This window comes from Ostrinia nubilalis, chromosome 4, assembly GCF_963855985.1.
Source record: "Ostrinia nubilalis chromosome 4, ilOstNubi1.1, whole genome shotgun sequence".
NCBI lineage: Eukaryota > Metazoa > Arthropoda > Insecta > Lepidoptera > Crambidae > Ostrinia > Ostrinia nubilalis.
In genome coordinates this window covers 11915807-11924588 of record NC_087091.1, presented here as the reverse complement: position 1 = coordinate 11924588, position 8782 = coordinate 11915807, and the positions used below count along the sequence as shown (strand labels likewise).

The window sequence follows — 8782 nt, the reverse complement described above, 5'->3', positions numbered from 1 at the left end:
TTTATGCTACGATAATGTATTATACCTCAAAAATTACAGTCGAATCCAAATAGTAGGCTTTCCACTTTTCAAGACTTTAGCTCAAATACTGTTAAAACCACGATCAAAAAACTATGTGCGAGCTGGAGTACCGTGTCTCCAGCTTACACATCTGTATCTTCGTAAATATTTAAGCTACATCAATGTTTTATATCTCATAAATTAAAGTCGAATAAAAAAACCCGACTTCAATTCTTTCAAAGCTTTATTTCGAACCGTTTTCGAACTACGAACCGATACGTATGTGTAAGCTGGTGACACGTAACACACGGTGGATTATTAAAACCGTATAAGTTAGAGTTGCGTTTTAAAGATCAAATAATTCGTTATAATTGAAGTACACACGAGACATAATTTCAAATCTCTGGGCCTCTTAGTTTCAGAATTAAAAGCCAAAAACTATTTTCCCGCCAAATAATTCAAATAATATGGGTCGACTGCGACGTTGCCGTTCCGTGCGTCCACTAGAGCAGTCGAATTTGAACCTAAAAACTAGTACTGTTTGAATCATTTTTATTTGTAGTTTAAATCATTTAATTTCGATTATAAGAATTTTAGACTAGGAGCCGGCTGATTTCTGTATTGAGTACTTAATAACCTATATTTTATTAATAAGAAAAAGCTAGGTAAAACAAAATTATATTTTAATATACAAGTATAATAACGAACTTGTTTCCAAAGACTCAAATATTTGTGGCGTTTCTAAACGCAACCACTTTAATTTTTATTTAAATACCGTGAAGTCCCACGATTCTGCCACGTCAAGTGGCAAAAATGGGCAACAACTATACAGGGTGGAAACGTTAAGTGATCTCACTCGATTATTTCTTAACTATACAAGATATTAAAAAACTGGTTACTGATCCTGAAAGTGCTTAATGAGCTCTTTCAAACGGTACCAATAATAAGTTACAGAATAAACTGGATCTATCTGAAAATTCAATGTTTCCAGCTTCCATACTAAATGTATGCCAGACACACAATATTAGAAGTGTAATTTTTTTAATTTAATAATAAATACTTAAAATAAACTCGTAAATTGTATTCTTATTTTAAATTATTAATGAAAAACATTGGTTTTAGGCTTTACTTGCTATAATATTGTCAAGAGATGAGTGTCATGACTAGAGATGGGTAGTGGGTAAAAACCCATTTCACCAGATTGGGTTAAAACTGGGTGATTTGGGTAAAAACCCGGTTTTTACCCATTATCACCCATTCTGGTGGGTGAAAACAAAAATAGCGTTTTTTTAAAGTGAGAAGTGGTATTTGTTGCTAAGGGGGCGTTCTAGTGTTACGTAATGCAATCTGGGGGGAGAGGAGGTCTTGAAAAACGTTACAATGCGTTACAGTGGCGAAAGGGCGGTTCGATTTCAAGTTTTTAAGCAGAAGTACTTTGTAGTTGGTGTTGTTATTTGTAACTTTATACCGTAATGTCATCAAAGAAAGAGTTTGGCATCTTTAGCATTCCCCCCCCTCCATGTCCTTGCCATGATCACAAATTATTGTGTTCCTACTAAATTTCTTCTAAATCGGTTCAACGATTCTTGAAATAACACCATTTTATAAAATAATTGGTCACATCATCATAACGTGATCAATTTTACGATTTGGCCACGATATAAATGCATATTAGTGTTAAATTTGGGTATCCTTCCGTTTGGCCAAATTACTTTTCGCCAAATTTCACTTCGCAAACAACTTATCGCCAAAGTTTCATTTCCCAAATAAACTTTTAGCAACTGTACTTTTCGCAACTAATTCATTTGGTCAAATTAACATTTGGCCAAATTTTACTTGGCAAATGTTTATATAGCAAATGTTTTATTTTGCCAAATATTATATCCCAAATAATTTGCTTGGTCAAATTGACACTTCACATACTTACGAGTACCCACCGTTACCCACAAATCAAAGCATAAGGCACATGGTCATGGTTTTCACAATAATTTTATGTAAAACAGAGAGATTGCAGAAACTAGTATGGTTGCAAAAAGTAGGTATTGTAGAAAATAGTAGGTTAGGTTAGGTTAGAACAGTGACCCTTAATGCGCGAAGGCGAGCGAAGCGTGCCGCGGCAGCGGCCGCCGAGCGCTAGAATCATCTCTATTGTTAATGAATCATTTGGAAATTTCGATAAAAAGAATGAAATATGAAAATTTATTTAGAAAAAAAATTATATTAACTACCCACTAAACAAAATAATAACCACAAGCTAATTTGTATTCCATTCTATGCACCAATCAAATTGTTTTGTAAATAGTTTATCGTGAAATATTTTTGCCAAATGAAACATTTGGCAAAACATACTTTGCCAAACAATAATTTGCTAAACAATAACATGCCAAAAACGACATTTGCGAATTAAAAGTTTGCAATAAGTTGTTTTGCCAAATGAGAATTTGCCAAATGAAAATTTGCGAAACGTTGTTTGCGATGTGATAATTTGGGAAACGTTTTTTGGCCAAACATTAGTAATCCTTAAATTTGACTTATAACTTATTAATCAATAAACTTAAATGAGAAAAATTCAATAAAAATAAAGAAAAGATACCAATTGAAATAATTATAAAGTTATTTGTTTTCACCCGGTGTAAACACCCACGGGTGGAATGAAACGGGTTTTTATTGGGTTTTTACCCTCATGTGGGTTTTTACCCGGGTGGAAACCCATCTCTAGTCATGACTGTGGTAGTAGTACTAAATGTATGGAAGAAGGAAACATTGAAGTTTCGGATAGATCCAGTTTATTCTGTAACCTATTATTAATACCGTTTGAACCGTTTGATAGAGCTCATGAAGCACTTTCAGGATTTTCCAATCGCGAAAGCCCTCATTGAATTCTTCTTCTTTTGTTGAAAAAAAAAAAATTTAACAATATTAACATCACAAATCACAATCACTACTAAGACATCACAAAATAGACGAAACACAGCATTTTGTACAGCATTTGCCATAAAGTTAATATTCCTTCCGAAGGAATATTTGCACAGAATTGGCCGTAAGGATCTATATCCATAGCCGTAAAACTTGTATTTAAAAAAAAAGATGACAGTTGACTGCAATATTGAGAAACAGTCAGTGTTGCCAGAAGGTTACTTTTGTAACCTTTTAGCTGATTTTTGAACTGCTTTGGTTACTTTTAGGTTACACTAATGAAAAGGTTACTTTTAGGTGATTTTTCGGAATTTGTAGAATTAACTTTTACAGGTTATTCAGTAAAAAAATATTAATAGTGTCAATTTACAAATTATTTAAATTGAAACGTGACACTCAAAATGTTGATGATTTCCAATTAATTTTAACACTTTGTATGAATTTTGGCTGATTGGTAAGATAAGAGTCGAAGATGAAAGTTGTTAGTAGTTAGCTTTATGAATCAATATGATAATAATATCAATCGCACGTGTGAGGGTTACTTTTTTTTCTATTTCTGGTAATTTCTGACAAGACCCTACTAGCAACACTGGAAACAGTTTTTTTTACAAGACTTTTTGGCGGGCTTTTGAACGCACTAGGCGCGATTTTTGAAGCCAATTTTGTATTTTTCTCTTTTTGTGTTATAAATAGTTATCTATCTATTGGAAGTCGTTAAGTCAACTTAAAACTCGACTATGCCGGACGGGGACGGTAAGGACCCGCCCAGGGGCAAGGAAAAAAGGAAGGCACCAAATAGAGATCACACCTATACGACTGCAGATGAAGATTTCTACAAACCGTACGTAAAACCAGGGTATAGAAGGCTATTCGCGGAGAACACGGTGAGTGGCGAGTTTTCTGTATTTGTGGAAAGCACGAAAGAGAATGAGAAGATCGGGAACAACAATCCCATCCTGACTACCAACCTTTTCAAAAATGAAATCAAGGGCATTACCAATCTTAAAAGAATTAACGCCAATAAAATATGTGTCACATTTTCCCAGTCTAGTAATGCCAATAACTTCCTGAAAAACGATCCCTTCCTAACCAAACACCAACTCAAGGCATACATCCCAGCCACAGCAGTAGAAACAGTCGGCGTGCTTCGCTTTGTACCCACTAGTATCAGCAATGAGGAACTTTTTAAAAAACTCTCATCTTCTTATGAGATCATAGGTGTACGTAGGTTCACCAAAAGAGACAACGGCGACATAAAGCCATTCCAATCTGTGTCTATCACATTTTTATCAACTGTGTTACCCGAACATGTGTATCTAGACCTTTTTAGGTTCAGAGTATTCCCATACAACGCTCCATTGTTGCAATGCTTCAAGTGTTTCAAATTCAACCATGGTGCTAAAATTTGTAAATCTGTGCAAAAATGCTCAATATGTTCTGAAGAACATCATTTTTCTGAATGTACTTCTAATAAAATAGCCAAATGCATAAACTGTCAAGGAGCTCATCTTGCCATTTCACGGGACTGTCCTGTCAAAAAACAAAAAATGGAAGATAAAAAAAATAAATTAACTTACGCTAATATGGTCTCCAGCAGTGCTGCGGCTACTAAGAGTAGCCCAGTTATCAAAAACTACATAAGCGAGTTTCCGCTACTGGCTGCTCCTAAAACTAACTTAAAATCTATTGCATCAAGGAAGCCACAAGCTAGCTCGGTTTCAACAGCGACCTCTTCCACTTCAACTAACTCGATGGAAGTTAAAGAAAAAGAACCACTTACCAATGAACAATTAATAGATGAAATATTAAACAATGATTTTATTCGCAAGGGCCTTGTAGGCGCCCTTGTCGCTATTGGCAACGAAACGAGGGCAGTTAATAGTTCTATTATACAGGAAATTCTTATAAAAAGTTTCAAAGGGCTTTAAATGGACAAAAGTTTCATAAGAATCTCTCAATTTAACGTCGAAGGTGTTATTAACAAAAAGCCATTACTTATAAAATTTTTGATTGATAATGATATTGATATATGTTTGTTAAACGAAACATGGTTGAAAGAAAACAGTTCTTTTCGTATTCATAATTACAATCTAGTTAGTAAAATAGGTAAAGAAAAAGAAGGCCGGGGTGGAGTCGCCATCCTAGTCAAAGACACTTTGAAATATTCAGTAATAGAGCTTCCCTTTTATGATTTTCTACAACCTGTAGCTATTAATCTGCGAACTGGCATAGGTAATTTAAGTATTCTATGTATATATTGTCCACCACCTAAAGAAAATAGATCAAGATTCAATGGTAGCAAACTGAAACAGATTATTAACTTACTACCTAAGCCACTTTTGCTATCAGGTGATATTAATGCTCACCACATCGCATTCGGCTGTGCTACTAGTAACGGTCGAGGTAACGAAGTTTACAATATATTTGACGAGAGCGACCTCTGTATCCTCAACTCAGGGGCGCCAACCACTGTTGGTAGATCTGTTCATAATCCTTCGGCTATAGATGTAACATGTGTCAGCCCTTCAGTAGCTCCATTATGTGATTGGAAAGTCTATGATGACCCAATGGGAAGTTATCACTATCCCACTGTAACAGATATCCAGATTTCTGTTGATAAATATCAGATAGGTGAACCAGTACACAAATTTATTTACAATAAAGCTGATTGGTTTAAATTTCATACTGAAACAGAAAACATGGTAGTTAATATTAATTTAGATAATACAGATCCATTAATAATTTATGACGATTTTTATAATAATTTAATTAGTATTAGAGACAAATGCGTACCTAAAGTAGTCAAAACCTCTCCCAATATAATGAAAAAGCCTGTACCTTGGTGGGATGATGAGTGTAATAGTGCAGTTAAAAAGAGTAAAGATGCTTTAAATTTTTATAGACGTAATCCAAGCATTGAAAACTACATTGCATATAAAAAATTGGATGCTGCTAAAAAACTAACTCTTAAGGAAAAAAAGAAAACTGGATGGAAATCTTTATGTGAATCTTTTAATAGATATACTCCTGTTAGTACAGTATGGAACTATATGAAGAGGTTTAAGCGTGTTTCAATTCCCAAACTGCCGAAGAATGATGAATGGATTCCCTCTTTTTTTGAGAAATATTCTCCTCTATCTCCTCCTGAAAAACAAGTAAATAATTCATTATTGCAAACATATTTCTCTCAAATTGGTGATGAAAAAGCAGCTTTTTTGTCTCAACATTTTTCTTGGGAAGAGTTTATGACTGCTCTGCAGTCTCGTAGGAACACTACTCCTGGTTTAGACAACATTCCTTATGAAGTTATTCGTCGCCTACATATTAATGCCAAAAAACTTTTACTCTACATTTTTAATTTACTATGGCAAACACAGGTCATCCCAGACTCATGGAAGACTCAATGTGTCATTCCTATACTTAAACCAGATAAGCCTCCTGATGACTGTAACTCTTATCGACCAATTTCTCTGTCTTCATGTATAGGTAAAGTATTTGAGTGCATGTTAAAGACAAGATTAGATTATTATGTCGAATCAAATAATATCTTACCAAATGAACAATTCGGATTTAGGAAAGGCCGAAGTGCAGCAGAAAGTTTTACAGCATTGGTCTCAGATGTTAGGAATTCTCTTGACAGTCACTCTGCAACAGCTTGTGTCTTCCTTGATGTACAGGGCGCATTCGATAACGTGGTCCCCTCAATTTTAATAGCCATCTTATGTGATATTGGAGTACCCGGGGTAGTCTGTAAATGGATTTTCAATTTTTTGTACAAAAGAATAATGTATATAAAATTTAATAACATTATTCATGGACCCGGATATGTATATAAAGGCACAATGCAGGGTGCTACGATTTCGCCATTATTGTACAATTTATACACTAGTCAAATTAATAAGTATTTAACACAAAGGGATATAAAATTTTTACAATTTGCTGATGATTTATTAATTTATACTGTAAATAAAAATGTAAATACTGCTGTGCATAGTTTAAACCTAGCTTTAGTTGAAATTCATAATTTTTATTCTGGTAAATTAAAACTTGATATTAGTCCCAATAAGAGCGGCGTTATGTTATTCTCGAAAAAATATAATGAATGTAATTCTAATATTTATTATAATAATAATCCTCTTCCATGGATTCAGGAAAAAAAGTTTTTAGGAGTGTGTCTAGATAAAAAACTCACATTTGAAAGTCATATCAAGCTTCTAATTCGCAACTCTTCTAAGGCTTTAAACATATTGCGTTCACTAGCTGGTGTAAGTTGGGGCTCTGATCCCAAGATTCTATCAATGTTATACAAGAGTTTAGTACGCAGTCATTTCGACTATAGTACTTTGGCATATATGAACTGTAGCCCAACCCTACTAAAAAAATTAGACGTTATTCAGAATAAAGCACTTAGAATAATAACAGGAGCTATGTGTTCAACTCCTATCATTGCTATGCAATGTGAAACATGCATTCCACCTTTAGTACTGAGACGTATTCAACTAGCAGGAAATTTTTGCCTTAAACTAATAACTTCAACCAACAAACCAGTACTAGATAGAATCATGCCTCCCTTATCATCCCAAATGTGCTCTACTCCTCCTCCTCCAATTACAGGTAATGAGTTAATATCTGGACGCACTCCAGCCTTACTAAGAATTGCATTGTATATAGAGTCTCTCACTGTAAATATGTATAAAGATAAGCCATGGCCCATGTATAAAGTTAATTATGAAGATCTTGTTGTAAAAAATTTCACTATTTTAAGAGAAAAGATCACCAATCAAATCGATCTTAATAAATTTCTAAATAAGTCTTATTATAAAGTGTACACAGATGGTTCAAAGAAAGAGAATAGAGTAACCTCTGCATTTTATGATCCACAACTTAAACTTACTCAAAGTCATAAAATTGAAAGCCACTGTAGTATCTTTACTGCAGAAAGTTATGCTATCCTCTTAGCACTTAAACATATCTGTACATGTAATCCACCATCTGACAATATTATTATTCTAACTGACTCTAAAAGCGTATTACTAGCTCTGGAAAATAACTCTTGTAAATATAATTTGAATTATATAATTTATGATATTAAGAAATTAATTAATAACATATATAGACTTACTGGTAAGACACTGCTCTTCCTTTGGGTACCATCGCACCGTGGCATCAGGGGGAATGAAATTGTTGATCTGGCTGCAAGGAATGGCTTTGATGTTGACCATTCTACGTTGTTGAAGTTACCTCACACTGACTATCAAGCCGCAATCAATCAAGACCTGAAAAAGATATGGCATGAGTACTGGACAATTACTAGTATGGAAAAGGGAAAATGGTATGCTAAGATCCAAGGAAGCCCGCCCGCCAAACCTTGGTACCATCGGAGGAATGAGAATATAGATAACAGGAAGTTTATAACCATCATAAATAGGCTGAGATTTGGCCATTGCCACGCTCCCACTCACCTGAAGAGGCTCAACTTGATTCCGAGCCCTGAATGTACATATTGCAATGAAGAGCTTGCTGATTTGGAACACATAATCTTGAAATGTAGAAGTTTTGGAGTTCAGAGACTGGTCATGATCGATGACCTTCAATCTATTTGTGAACGTGTACCAGAGTCGTTGGACGAGCTCCTGAAGGATCCGAAACTTTTCAAACCCTTATATACTTTCGTGGTTTCAACTCTGGGAACTATTTGAGAAGAGAATATCAGTGAATCAGTTGGAATCATCAGTGCTGTGCATCAGTGCAGTGAAGTGAACTCAGTGAAGTGTCAAGTCAAACACAGATGTGATGTGTCAAATTCAAACAAAAGTTCAACGGACTTCAAAGACTGGCTTAAAAGGGCTTGCACCCAGAGCCGTGA

General features: G+C 34.7%; 1 long non-coding RNA gene across 1 annotated transcript; it reads right to left on the bottom strand.

Moving 5' to 3' along the window:
- Positions 1–5908: 5908 nt before the first annotated feature.
- LOC135071126 (uncharacterized) lies at positions 5909–8698 on the bottom strand. The gene is made up of 4 exons (XR_010257210.1): positions 8379–8698; positions 8039–8192; positions 6469–6664; positions 5909–6060 (listed from the first exon to the last, which is right to left on the bottom strand). It is a non-coding gene; the product is annotated as an uncharacterized LOC135071126 (long non-coding RNA).
- Between the last annotated feature and the right edge of the window lie 84 nt (positions 8699–8782).